This window comes from Panulirus ornatus, chromosome 45, assembly GCF_036320965.1.
Source record: "Panulirus ornatus isolate Po-2019 chromosome 45, ASM3632096v1, whole genome shotgun sequence".
NCBI classification, from domain to species: domain Eukaryota; kingdom Metazoa; phylum Arthropoda; class Malacostraca; order Decapoda; family Palinuridae; genus Panulirus; species Panulirus ornatus.
Window position 1 is genome coordinate 2,808,249 of NC_092268.1, and position 15,464 is coordinate 2,823,712.

The following is a 15,464-nucleotide window of genomic DNA, read 5'->3' on the forward strand; positions in this document are numbered from 1 at the left end:
CTTTGAAGACGCCAAAGGGGATTTAGATTAATCCTTCAATTTTCCTCTAAATTTTTGGATGCCTCACCGCAATTCTCTTGCCCTTTGGCATCCCCAAAGTGGCATTAAATTAAGCTTTCCAAATGTTTCTTTCCCTTTTGATGCCTCTATGCCCCTGTAATTGCCTTTGGCGGCGCCAAAGGGGATTTAAAGTAAACCGTTAATTTGTCTTTTTATTTTTGATGACATCATGCAACTGTATTGGACTTTGGCACCCCTAAACGGTCTTTTAAGTAAACTTTTGATTTGTCTCTTTCCCTTCAGATGCCAGTATTCCCCTGTAAAGGCCTTTGAAGACGCCAAAGGGGATTTAGATTAATCCTTCAATTTTCCTCTAAATTTTTGGATGCCTCACCGCAATTCTCTTGCCCTTTGGCATCCCCAAAGTGGCATTAAAGTAAGCTTTCCAAATGTTTCTTTCCCTTTTGATGCCTCTATGCCCCTGTAATTGCCTTTGGCGGCGCCAAAGGGGATTTAAAGTAAACCGTTAATTTGTCTTTTTATTTTTGGATGCCACCATGCAACTGTATTGGACCTTGGCACCCCTAAACGGTCTTTTAAGTAAACTTTTAATTGTCTCTTTCCCTTCAGATGCCAGTATTCCCCTGTAAAGGCCTTTGAAGACGCCAAAGGGGATTTAGATTAATCCTTCAATTTTCCTCTAAATTTTTGGATGCCTCACCGCAATTCTCTTGCCCTTTGGCATCCCCAAAGTGGCATTAAAGTAAGCTTTCCAAATGTTTCTTTCCCTTTTGATGCCTCTATGCCCCTGTAATTGCCTTTGGCGGCGCCAAAGGGGATTTAAAGTAAACCGTTAATTTGTCTTTTTATTTTTGGATGCCACCATGCAACTGTATTGGACTTTGGCACCCCTAAACGGTCTTTTAAGTAAACTTTTAATTGTCTCTTTCCCTTCAGATGCCAGTATTCCCCTGTAAAGGCCTTTGAAGACGCCAAAGGGGATTTAGATTAATCCTTCAATTTTCCTCTAAATTTTAGGATGCCTCACCGCCATTCTCTTGCCCTTTGGCAACCCCAAAGTGGCATTAAAGTAAGCTTTCCAAATGTTTCTTTCCCTTTCGATGCCTCTATGCCCTTGTAATTGCCTTTGTCGGCTCCAAAGAGGATTTAAACTTAACCGTTAATTTCTCTTTTTATTTTTGAAAAACATCATGCAACTGTATTGGACTTTGGCACCCCTAAACGGTCTTTTAAGTAAACTTTTGATTTGTCTCTTTCCCTTCAGATGCCAGTATTCCCCTGTAAAGGCTTTTGAAGACGCCAAAGGGGATTTCGATTAATCCTTCAATTTTCCTCTAAATTTTTGGATGCCTCACCGCAATTTTCTTGCCCTTTGGCATCCCCAAAGTGGCATTAAAGTAAGCTTTCCAAATGTTTCTTTCCCTTTTGATGCCTCTATTCCCCTGCAATTACCTTTGGCGGCGCCAAAGGGGATTTAAAGTAAACCGTTAATTTCTCTTTATATTTTTTGATGACATCATGCAACTGTATTGGACTTTGGCACCTCTAAACGGTCTTTTGAGTAAACTTTTGATTTGTCTCTTTCCCTTCAGATGCCATTCTTCCCCTGTAAAGGCCTTTGAAGACGCCAAAGGGGATTTAGATTAATCCTTCAATTTTCCTCTAAATTTTTGGATGCCTCACCGCAATTCTCTTGCCCTTTGGCATCCCCAAAGTGGCATTAAAGTAAGCTTTCCAAATGTTTCTTTCCCTTTTGATGCCTCTATGCCCATGTAATTGCCTTTGGCGGCTCCAAAGGGGATTTAAAGTAAACCGTTAATTTGTCTTGTTATTTTTGGATGCCACCATGCAACTGTATTGGACCTTGGCACCCCTAAACGGTCTTTTAAGTAAACTTTTAAATTGTCTCTTTCCCTTCAGATGCCAGTATTCCCCTGTAAAGGCCTTTGAAGACGCCAAAGGGGATTTAGATTAATCCTTCAATTTTCCTCTAAATTTTAGGATGCCTCACCGCCATTCTCTTGCCCTTTGGCAACCCCAAAGTGGCATTAAAGTAAGCTTTCCAAATGTTTCTTTCCCTTTCGATGCCTCTATGCCCTTGTAATTGCCTTTGTCGGCTCCAAAGAGGATTTAAACTTAACCGTTAATTTCTCTTTTTATTTTTGGAAAACATCATGCAACTGTATTGGACTTTGGCACCCCTAAACGGTCTTTTAAGTAAACTTTTGATTTGTCTCTTTCCCTTCAGATGCCAGTATTCCCCTGTAAAGGCTTTTGAAGACGCCAAAGGGGATTTAGATTAATCCTTCAATTTTCCTCTAAATTTTAGGATGCCTCACCGCAATTTTCTTGCCCTTTGGCATCCCCAAAGTGGCATTAAGGTAAGCTTTCTAAATGTTTCTTTCCCTTTTGATGCCTCTATGCCCCTGTAATTGCCTTTGGCGGCTCCAAAGGGGATTTAAAGTAAACCGTTAATTTCTCTTTTTATTTTTGGATGACATCATGCAACTGTATTGGACTTTGGCACCCCTAAACGGTCTTTTAAGTAAACTTTTGATTTGTCTCTTTCCCTTCAGATGCCAGTATTCCCCTGTAAAGGTCTTTGAAGACGCCAAAGGGGATTTAGATTAATCCTTCAATTTTCCTCTAAATTTTTGGATGCCTCACCGCAATTCTCTTGCCCTTTGGCATCCCCGAAGTGGCATTAAAGTAAGCTCTCCAAATGTTTCTTTCCTTTTTGATGCCTCTATGCCCCTGTAATTGCCTTTGGCGGCTCAAAGGGGATTTAAAGTAAACCGTTAATTTCTCTTTTTATTTTTGGAAGCACATCATGCAACTGTATTGGACCTTGGCACCCCTAAACGGTCTTTTAAGTAAACTTTTAAATTGTCTCTTTCCCTTCAGATGCCAGTATTCCCCGGTAAAGGCCTTTGAAGACGCCAAAGGGGATTTAGATTAATCCTTCAATTTTCCTCTAAATTTTAGGATGCCTCCACGCAATTCTCTTGCCCTTTGGCATCCCCAAAGTGGCATTAAAGTAAGCTTTCCAAATGTTTCTTTCCCTTTTGATGCCTCTATGCCCCTGTAATTGCCTTTGGCGGCTTCAAAGGGGATCTAAACTTAACCGTTAATTTCTCTTTTTATTTTTGGAACACATCATGCAACTGTATTGGACTTTGGCACCCCTAAACGGTCTTTTAAGGAAACTTTTAATTTGTCTCTTTCCCTTTAGATGCCATTATTTCCCTGTAAAGGCCTTTGAAGACGCCAAAGGGGATTTAGATTAATCCTTCAATTTTCCTCTAAATTTTTGGATGCCTCACCGCAATTCTCTTGCCCTTTGGCACCCCCAAAGTGGCTTTTAAGTAAACTTTTTAAATTGTTTCTTTCGCTTCAGATGCCACTATTCCTCTGAAAAGGCCTTTGAAGACGCCAAAGGGGATTTAGATTAATCCTTCAATTTTCTTCTAATTTTTTGGATGCCCCCACGCAATTCTCTTGCCTTTTGGCATCCCCAAAGTGGCATTAAAGTAAGCTTTCCAAATGTTTCTTTCCCTTTTGATTCCTCTATGCCCTTGTAATTGCCTTTGGCGGCGTCAAAGGGGATTTAAAAGAAACATTTAATTTGTCTTTTTATTTTTGGATGCCACCCTGCAACTGTATTGGTCTTTGGCACCCCCAAAGGATCTTTTAAGTAAACTTTCAATTTGTCCTTTACCCTTTAGATGCCTCTAATCCCCTGTAAAAGCCTTTGAAGACGCCAAAGGGGATTTATATTAAACCTTCAATTTCTCTCTTTATTTTTGGATGCCTCCACGCGACTCTCTTGCCATTTGACACCCCCAAAGTGGCATTAAAGTAAACTTTCCATTTGTTTCTTTGCTTTTGGATGTCTGTATGCCCCTGTAATATCCTTTGGCTCCGCCGAAGTGGATTTAAATTTAGCCTTTAATATGTCTTTATGTTTTTCGATGCCACCACACCACTCTATTGGACTTTGGCACCCCCAAAGTGTCTTTTAAGTAAACTTTCAATTTGTCTCTATCCCTTCAGATGCCACTTTTCCCTTGAAAAGGCCTATGGTGACGCCTAAGGGGATTTATATTAAACCTTTAATTTCCCTCAATATTTTGGGATGCCTCCCCCGCCACTCTCTTAACCTTTAGCACCCCCAAAAGGGACATTAAACTAAACGTTCCTTTTGTTTCTTTGCTTGTGGATGCCTCTATGCCCCTGTAATTGCCTTTGGCGCCGCCAAAGGGGATTTGAATTAAACTTTTGATTTGTCTTTTATATTTTGGATGCCACCATGCCACTGTATTGGACTTTGGCACCCCCAAAGGGTCTTTTAAGTAAACTTTTAAATTGTCTCTTTCCCTTTAGATGCCACTATTCCCCTGTAACGGCCTTTGAAGACGCCAAAGGGGATTTAGATTAATCCTTCAAATTTCCTCTAAATTTTTGGATGCCTCCACGCAATTCTCTTGCCCTTTGGCATCCCCAAAGTGGCATTAAAGAAAACTTTCCATTTGTTTCTTTGCTTTTGGATGCCTCTATGCCCCTGTAATTGCCTTTGGTGCCGCCAAAGGGGATTTGAATTAAACTTTTGATTTGTCTTTTAATTTTTGTATGCCACCATGCAACTGTATTGAACTTTGGCACCCCTAAAGGGTCTTTTAAGTAAACTTTTAAATTGTCTCTTTCCCTTCAGATGCCACTATTCCCCTGTAAAGGCCTTTGAAGACGCTAAAGGGGATTTAGATCTCTTCAACGCCTCCTCTCCTGCTGCATAACCTCGGCACCTTCCTCCTGTAGAAGTTCCAGGGGACAATCTTTCCTCCTGGACTCCTGCCCCAGAGCCATGAGGCACTTTACCTCACCACTCTTGCATTGCCACCAGCACCACAGGACTCCTAACTCGCCTCAACTCACCTCATCTAACCCTGCACCACTTACAGCATCTCGCCCCGAGCTGCTGTACCTTTCTCTTTTCCCATAAAGCATTTGTGTGTTCTCCACATTTCCCAAGTGTGATCCTCAGTCAGAGATCACAGCAAAGGACACATTCGACATTCAAGAATATCCATTAATCTAGTGACTCTCAGAATGACTGAGAGAGAGAGAGAGAGAGAGAGAGAGAGAGAGAGAGAGAGAGAGAGAGAGAGAGAGAGAGAGAGAGAGAGAGAGAGAGAGAGAGAGAGAGAGCTGGACATAATTCACACATTGACATTTGCCATCCTTCCATCCTCAACCCGACATTCCCCTTGCCCTGCTGTTGTCATAATACCTCCTTTCCACTCGCCCAGCTGCATCTTACAACTACAAAATAATGTCTATCCTCTTGTCTCTTGCATTCTACAGCCACCATTGATAAAATTTGACCAGACCTTCTGCCACTCTCCCATACCTTACCAGCACTAGCTGCCCATCCAACAGAAGCCTTTACCTCACCGTTGCCCTAATGTTCATCCAAAAGAAAGGGTCGAGTTAGGGAATAGCATAGTACTATTGTTTTGTGGCACATATGTCCAGCAAATCTCTTTGACAGCGACTCATGGATGTCTCAAATACATTAGCCTCATGTGACCCAGGTAGACTTTCCTACTGGTCGCTGACCCCAACCTTTAAATTGGGAGGTCAACCCCCTCCTCACATCATGACTTCCACCAATCAACGGCTTTTTCGTGACACCCCATTGGCCATTGGCATTGACCTAGGCTGCCACTAGTCCAACACCATGACCCGTGAGCATAACAACATTGACACCAACACCAAAAGAGTACTGGTAGTCCCAATCTTGCCATCTGGAGCAGTCGACAAGTCTACTGGCTCTGAGACGCGTATTTCCCAACTCCTTCCTCTGCTAACAAGGGGACAAAGCAACCTTTTCCTCTGCTAACAAGGGGACAATCACAACCTTTTCCTCTGCTAACAAGGGGACAATCACAACCTTTTCCTCTGCTAACAAGGGGACAAAGCAACCTTTTCCTCTGCTAACAAGGGGACAAAGCAACCTTTTCCTCTGCTAACAAGGGGACAAAACAACCTTTTCCTCTGCTAACAAGAGGACAATCACAACCTTTTCCTCTGCTAACAAGGGGACAAAACAACCTTTTCCTCTGCTAACAAGAGGACAATCACAACCTTTTCCTCTGCTAACAAGGGGACAATCACAACCTTTTCCTCTGCTAACAAGGGGACATTCACAACCTTTTCTGTCACCTAACACTTGCAATGGTTACAGTAAACTCTAGTACACCTCCTCCAGTACAACTCAACCAAGTGCTTACTCCCTCCCTGTAGTTTCCCTTTTCTCGTTCTGTCCCTATTCAATGCTTTCAAAACTCCTTTTTTTCCCCTATACCTTCCCTCGACCACAACTGAACAATTGGTCTAGAATATTTTAACGAAACTGAACTTGAGTAAATGGAGAGTAAAGTGGTAAAACTCAACCAAGTGCTTACTGCCTCCCACACGATAAAGGAACAAGAAAGCCTTTCCCAGTACTTTCCCTTTTCTCACTCTGTCCCTATTCAATGCTTTCAAAACTCCTTTTTTTCCCCCCTATACCTTCCCTCGACCACAACTGAACAAGAGGTCTAGAATATTTTGACGAAACTGAACTTGAGTAGATGGAGAGTAAAGTGATTGGGACATTGTGAAAGAATGCTTTGATATTAATATTATCCAGAGGGAAATAAAGTTTCAGGAATATATCTGTGTTTCAAGGACTTAAGAGGAGTCCAAAGTGTATAGTCAACTTGTTAAAATAGATGAAGAAGAAAGTATTCAAATCAACTGCTCATAACTTAGGGCCAAAATTAGAGGAAGAGATAGAGGGGGTCTAGAAGAAGGCAAGGTAGATGATACCAGGATGATAGCCGAGCTACAGTGAGAGATAAGAAGCCATAAATGTGTCCACTAGGGATGAGAGACGAGTAAAGGGTAACTTGATCAGAATCTTTAAGGCTTCTAACCCAGTTTAATAAACAGCGTACAGCCTTATCATGAACTTTTATATAAAAAAAATGATATAAATAATCTAGACAAGTAATTATCTAGTAAGAAGAGTGTATGGATAGAATAAATTGTTATGAAACTGTGAAAGAGGACAGCACCAAGGAATTTGGCTCGTGCGAAGACATTACTTGTCATAAACTAATACATAAGCAGAGACGCAATTACAAATTGTTTATTTACTTTAACAAAAACATTATTGACACCGTTTTATGAAATATGTTTAGAGTATTGAGAGCGGTGGAGGGATACGACTACCAATCATCTTTATCTACAATGGTAGGATAGTAAATGCCTTTATAAGAGACGAAAGCTAAATAACCCATATAAAGGACTTTTTATAATTTTCCTTATAATAAATAAATTGTAGAATCTTGATAGATACATTTTGAAGGTTTATTATATCATTGTAATATATAAATAAAGAAATAATTTAGGCTCGTCGTTCAAGGCCAGCTGACCCAAACATAACAACACACGCTGGCTGGCCGGAGAATTTCATCCCCTTCTCAAAATGACCAAGGTAATGGATCTATTTTCCAGTTTCTTAATACAAATTACATGGCGAGTGATGTGATATATAGGTAGTAAGTGAACTAAAGCCATAGGCTATTAAAGAAATGTAGATGTCGTGGTTTTCTGTCTTTGCATCTTGACGAGGCACCGTTCTTCCATGGCCCTTATAAAGTGATCGGGCATAACCACACGTCACCCAGCGTAATCAAGTTGAGTTCTAATTTGTATCCATTTCGCTCATCCAGGTCCAAATCCACCCTAAACTAACCGCTCGTAGGTAAATGAGCCTGTGAATGTAGACTTGGAATAAGGGCCCCCAAGTGCGACCGGCACCTCATAGTAAACAGTCGCCACACAGGACAAAGTTGATAGTAAACAGTCACCACACAGGACAAAGTTGATAGTAAACAGTCACCACACAGGACAAAGTCGATAGTAAACAGTCGCCACTCAGTACAAAGTCGATAGTAAACAGTCACCACACAGGACAAAGTCGATAGTAAACAGTCACCACTCAGGACAAAGTCGATAGTAAACAGTCACCACTCAGTACAAAGTCGATAGTAAACAGTCACCACTCAGGACAAAGTCGATAGTAAACAGTCACCACTCAGGACAAAGTCGATAGTAAACAGTCACCACACAGGACAAAGTCGATAGTAAACAGTCACCACTCAGTACAAAGTCGATAGTAAACAGTCACCACTCAGGACAAAGTCGATAGTAAACAGTCACCACTCAGTACAAAGTCGATAGTAAACAGTCACCACTCAGTACAAAGTCGATAGTAAACAGTCACCACTCAGTACAAAGTCGATAGTAAACAGTCACCACTCAGTACAAAGTTGATAGTAAACAGTCACCACTCAGTACAAAGTTGATAGTAAACAGTCACCACTCAGTACAAAGTTGATAGTAAACAGTCACCACACAGGACAAAGTCGATAGTAAACAGTCACCACACAGTCTAATACCTATGGGGATCCATGGAGGGCCAATGCTGACTGTAACTAAACCTTGAGGTTAGTTCGTTATTTTGGCTTTATGCCATAGTTGACGTCAAGTTTCATCCTTTGAGCGAGAAATTTCTTCACACCTTCCAGTTTTATTGTTCTAAGACTAAGTCTCTCTGGTACTGTCTATGTTGCCCAATGCAGACTGAAAAACCTCATGTAGACAGACATGAAAGTTTACTATTGTCTTGGTTGATGCTGATGGTTCTGACTGGCCGCTGTCCTCAGCTTCATTAGTACCATTCGACCCCCATTGGATTTAGGCCACCACCTGATAACCTTACAAATATTAATGAAATACATTTACTTGATGGTGTTGCTACATTGTACAGCTTTGGATTATTGGTGCCGTGAATCTAATGTGTGAAACGTAGTACCTCACTCTTTTGTAATGATAGACCTTATAAACACGCAACAGAACTAACGTATGGAAGTGGAAGAAAAGCATGTCAGTTAGCTGTTAATGCCCAGCGCAAGTGTTTTAGAAGGGTATTGATGAAACATAGTGACATAGATTAATGGATTGATAATGAATATGTAATAGTGGGGAGGGCGATGAAGATTATGGAAAATGTGGGGATGGAGTAAATGAAACATTTCCACGTAGCTTCAGAAGCACTAGAGATATGTAGAACTGAACAGACTTGTTCTTGATATATATATCATCAAAACATTATATATACAATAAGGTGGCACCATTGCCTGAGGAAATGTCAACAACATGTTGCTTTAAATGCGTGCTGTTATGTTACCTTTATGGTACCACCACAAATTTCTTATTTGCCCCGATTAAGTTCAGGCCTATATCACATGTTACTTGGTTGCTTTATCATTCGTTTATGATTTTCCTTCATTTCATAAGGAAGAAATAGTTCCTCAACTTTATTCGATTGCTATTTAAGATGCCTATCAGTTTGTGAGACCATATTGTTGATGATTGGCTGTAAAATAAATTTGCCAAACATTGTTTTACCAGCTCCTTAGAACATTACTAAGGCATACACTGTTTTTTCTGTTACTTTTTTTATTGAATATGACATATTTCGTGATCTTATCACATCAAGCAAAATCTATAAAATCTTCTCCTAATTTCACATAGCAGCTAATATTTATCATAATTTTAATGTTTTCCAGTCATATGTGATTGTTTGGGTTTCATGTTTATATTCAGTTGCTGGAAAGCTGAGCACTGTGTGTATTTGCTTCCATATTAACCCATCCCAGCGACTATAACCACAGGAAGTTACTCATTTAGCTACGCATTGAAAGTGGCTTTGGATATTGAGTGATTTTGTTCTTCACTGCTACATAAAGTTTAGAAAAGACAGTAAGAGTTACAGTGTGTGATTTTGAGCATTACTTGAGTGTTTTATTTTCAAAATCATTTATTTATTTATTTATTTTGCTTTGTCGCTGTCTCCCGTGTTAGCGAGGTAGCGCAAGGAAACAGACGAAAGAATGCCCAACCCACCCACATACACATGTATATACATACACGTCCACACACGTACATATACATACCTATACCTCTCAATGTACACATATATATACACACACAGACATATACATATGTACACATGTACATAATTCATACTGTCTGCCTTTATTTGTTCCCATCGCCACCTTGCCACACATGGAATAACAACCCCTTCTTTTGGAAAAAAAAAAATGAGAGGGGAGGATTTCCAGCCCCCCGCTCCCTTCCCTTTTAGTCGCCTTCTACGACATGCAGAGAATACATGGGAAGTATTCTTTCTCCCCTATTCCCAGGGATATATATATATATATATATATATATATATATATATATATATATATATATATATATATATATATATATGTATACATATATATATGTATATATATATGTATTATATATATATATATATATATATATATATATATATATATATATATATATATATATATATATTATATATATATATATTATCCCTGGGAATAGGGGAGAAAGAATACTTCCCATGTATTCTCTGCGTGTAGGAACTCCTACTGAAGTACGATTTCACCATATATATATTATATATATATATATTTTATATATATATTATATATATATATATATATTTGATATATATATATATATATATATATATATATATATATATATATATATATAGTGATATTTGATGTGACCTTACGACTCCAGTGATGTTTGATGTGACCTTATGACTCTAGTGATGTGTATGATGTGATCTTATGACTCTAGTGATGTGTTTGATGTGAACTTATAACCAATGATGTGCTTAATGTGACCTTGTGACATGTGATGAGATTTTATGAATCTAGTGATATCTCTGACGAGGTCGTATAACCAGGTGATGTTTATCCTGTGACCTTATGACTCAGGTGATGTTTATCATGTGACCTTATGACTCAGGTGATGTTTATCATGTGACCTTATGACTCAGGTGATGTTTATCATGTGACCTTATGACTCAGGTGATGTTTATCATGTGACCTTATGACTCAGGTGATGTTTATCATGTGACCTTATGACTCAGGTGATGTTTATCATGTGACCTTATGACTCAGGTGATGTTTATTATGTGACCTTATGACTCAGGTGATGTTTATCATGTGACCTTACGACTCAGGTGATGTTTATCATGTGACCTTATGACTCTGGTGATGTATGTACTGATATTGATGTGTAACATTACATGGGAATGGCAGTAACGTTTGATGTATGTGGTTACAATAATGCTGGGTTGGGAGCCATATGTATCATGTTCAGGTAAATATGGGCATGACTTTATACGTCGTAGGAAACAAGTCAGGTAGGTATGGCTGAGAGGAAGCATTAACAATTCACTACCAAGTCCATCAAGGAGACTCCACTCTACCTACACACACACACTAACACACACAAACACACATACACACACACACACATACATACACACACACATACACACACACACACATACACACACACACACATACACACACACACACACACACACACACATACACGATGGTTTTATTTGTTCAGTGACTTTATTTAGGAGGGATAACTGTGTCTACCGTTGTACTTGTTTACTGTATATGTATATAATACCAATAGGTAAAGTGAGACAATACATTTTCGTTTTTGAAGGCTGGATGTTCAAGAAGACGGGACCTTAATGTGAGGTATGATGATGTCATGACCTCGGCTAACATGAGGAGAGACATGAGTGGTAACATTGTGATGATGGTGTGTGTGTGTGTGTGTGTGACCAATGATGGCGAAGTTAATGTGTTGAACATGATAGTGGGTCAGCCCACCATACATGTAGCCCACACCTGGTGTAGGCGGTCCACACCATGTGTAGGCGGGCCACACCAGGTGTACGCGGTCCACACCATGTGTAGGCGGGCCACACCTGGTGTAGGCGGGCCACACCAGGTGTAGGCGGGCCACACCAGGTGTAGGTGGGCCACACCAGGTGTACGCGGGCCACACCAGTTGTAGGCGGGCCACACCAGGTGTAGGCGGGCCACACCTGGTGTAGGCGGGCCACACCAGGTGTAGGCGGGCCACACCTGGTGTAGGCGGGCCACACCTGGTGTAAGCGGTCCACACCATGTGTAGGTGGGCCACACCTGGTGTACGCGGGCCACACCAGTTGTAGGCGGGCCACACCAGGTGTAGGCGGGCCACACCAGGTGTACGCGGGCCACACCTGGTGTACGCGGGCCACACCAGCTGTAGGCGGGCCACATATGGTGTAGGCGGGCCACACCAGTGTAGGCGGGCCACACCAGGTGTATGCAGGCCACATCTGGTGTAGGCGGTCCACACCATGTGTAGGCGGGCCACACCAGTTGTAGGCGGGCCACACCCGGTGCAGGCGGGCCACACCAGGTATAGGCAGGCCACAACATCTATCAGCCATTTCCGACAATAAAAACGATATATCTATTATAGTTGAGTTACCGCTATAAGAACACAGTTTTCTCTGGGAACGTTTCTTTGATGACGTCACGGCTGCTTGGTGGATGGTACACAGATAACCAGCGACGACTGGCGTCTCCGGGAAAATCTTGTGTTTTCGGATGGTAATTAAGTGCTTAGAGGTAAGAAAATATGACGTTGTAATGAGTATGAGTTGTTATTGAGTATAATTAGTGTTATTTAATAGGTTACGGTTATAATAGAGCGTAGGGCAGAGGGTAAAGTGGATGGGGTTTGGGGGATGGTAGTGATCGGGAGGCAAATGGTGGATTGTTGTGGTTTCTGCGTCGGGAGAAAATGGTTCTATTTATGTATTTTACATTTTATTGTTGTGAAAATAGATAAGGGTTGTGGCGTTTGGTGTATTTGTGTTTTGTTTTTAGAAGGCAATGGGTCAGGAGTGAGTTGTGTGCGTTATGGGGGTTACGTTTTCCCAGATCTTCAACGAGTAATGAACACTTTAAGTCGAGTTATTTATTTAATGGTGGAATTTCCATCATGTGCATGTTGCAGGTGATGTAGTAATTGGTTTTTAAATGTATTGTTCTTTTAATAGCCAGTTTGTGGCATGTGAGATGGTAATATGTAGGCCAGAAGCTGTATGTAGGAAATGTACATATTTCTTGTGGGGAAGGTGTTTGGGGTTACGTTTTCCCTGATCTTCAACGAGTAATGAGCACTTTGAGTCGAGTTATATATTTAAAAGTGGAATTTCCATCATGGGAAATATTTATAATGGAATAATTGTTTTTTTAATTGTTTTTTTTTATTTTGATTGAGTTTGTGGTATGTAATAGGGTAATATGTAGGTCAGAGGCTGTATGTAGGAAATGTACATATTTGTAGTGAGGAAGGTGATAGGATCTGCTTCCTTGGTATGTTGTTAGTAATATTTAGATTTTTGACTCGACATTTTTCTAGAATGGAGACGGTTAATGGCTGGCTGGCTGGCATGTGTAAGTGGATTTATAATTTGTAATATAATTTGAGGTCACACGTAAAATATTACACATTATATTAGTTTATTAGACCGTAATGAATGAATAGATAGGAATATAAGAAAACCGAAAAGTTGTATCATTTGAAAATATATATATATATATATATATATACATTATATATATATATATATATATATATATATATATATATATATATATATATATATATCTGGAGTTAATTTTATTTTAGATATTAATTTGTCATAATATATTTGTAATGAACCATGCTAGTGTATTCGTTAATTAAAAGATGCGTAAGAAGACTTTAAAATTAAAATTTTTGAGAATAGTTTTAAAATCATATTAGTTAGGGGTGTGTACATCATGGGAAATGTGAGTTTTGAGTATGAAGTTAGTGAAAAACAGATGTAATTGAAGCAGACATAAAAACATGCCTTGTGCCATCATTAGAGATAAAGCATGTCTTGTTAATGTATATATAAAAACATGCCTTGTGCCATCATTAAAGAGAATTAAAGTGTGTCTAGTTAGTATATATATAAAAACATGCCTTGTGCCATCATTAAAGATAATTAAAGTGTGTCTAGTAAGTGTATATAGAAAACCTAATTTTATGTATTGAAACATCGCACTGTGATCTAGCTGTATAAATGTTGAAATACAGTAGGATAAAAGTTGTTCATTGGTTCTCTAATTTATATAGTACTCAAAAAGTTAATGGTGTGGAGTGTTAGGGAGTTAGGGTGATGTATTGCGGTTAATTGGTTTCGAAGTTAACATAAAAAATGTATAATAGCTTTTTGTTAGTTATATAGTAGATGTATTACATAAGTTGATGTAAAAAATGTATAATAGCTTTATTAGTTGTATAGTAGGTGTATTAAATTGGTAATATTATGTTGAATGAATGAATGATGTCAAAAATGTATGAAGTACTGGGTGGGTCTTTTTAAGATGATAATGTTGCGCATAAGATTTATTATCAGTAATTAATTTAGATGTGTAGAGGAAGTGATTTTCAGTGGTATTGTGGTGTGTTTTTGAGAGTATTAACAGATGGAGAAAGTATATGAAAGTGTTAATTGTTGTGAAAGATCCGAGTGATGGGTGATATTAGTGAGGGCTGTGTAAAATATGGGTCAAGATTTGGTTTGTGATGTAAAATTAGGTAAAATATTTGTTTTGAATGAAGATGAGCTTTTGAAATTTGACCTAAGTTAACGTTCGTGGTGACAAGTGCCAAAATTGACATGTTTGATAAGATTTATTATCAGTAATTAATTTAGATGTGTAGAGGAAGTGATTTTCAGTGGTATTGTGGTGTGTTTTTGAGAGTATTAACAGATGGAGAAAGTATATGAAAGTGTTAATTGTTGTGAAAGATCCGAGTGATGGGTGATATTAGTGAGGGCTGTGTAAAATATGGGTCAAGATTTGGTTTGTGATGTAAAATTAGGTAAAATATTTGTATTGAATGAAGATGAGGTTTTGAAATTTGACCTAAGTTAACGTTCGTGGTGACAATTGCCAAAATTGACATGTTTAATAAGATTTATTATTAGTAATTAATTTAGATGTGTAGAGGAAGTGATTTTCAGTGGTATTGTGGTGTGTTTTTGAGAGTATTAACAGATGGAGAAAGTATATGGAAGTGTTAATTGTTGTGAAAGATCCGAGTGATGGGTGATATTAGTGAGGGCTGTGTAAAATATGGGTCAAGATTTGGTTTATGATGTAAAATTAGGTAAAATATTTGTATTGAATGAAGATGAGCTTTTGAAATTTGACCTAAGTTAACGTTTGTGGTGACAATTGCCAAAATTGACATGTTTAATAAGATTTATTATCAGTAATTAATTTAGATGTGTAGAGGAAGTGATTTTCAGTGGTATTGTGGTGTGTTTTTGAGAGTATTAACAGATGGAGAAAGTATATGGAAGTGTTAATTGTTGTGAAAGATCCAAGTGATGGGTGATA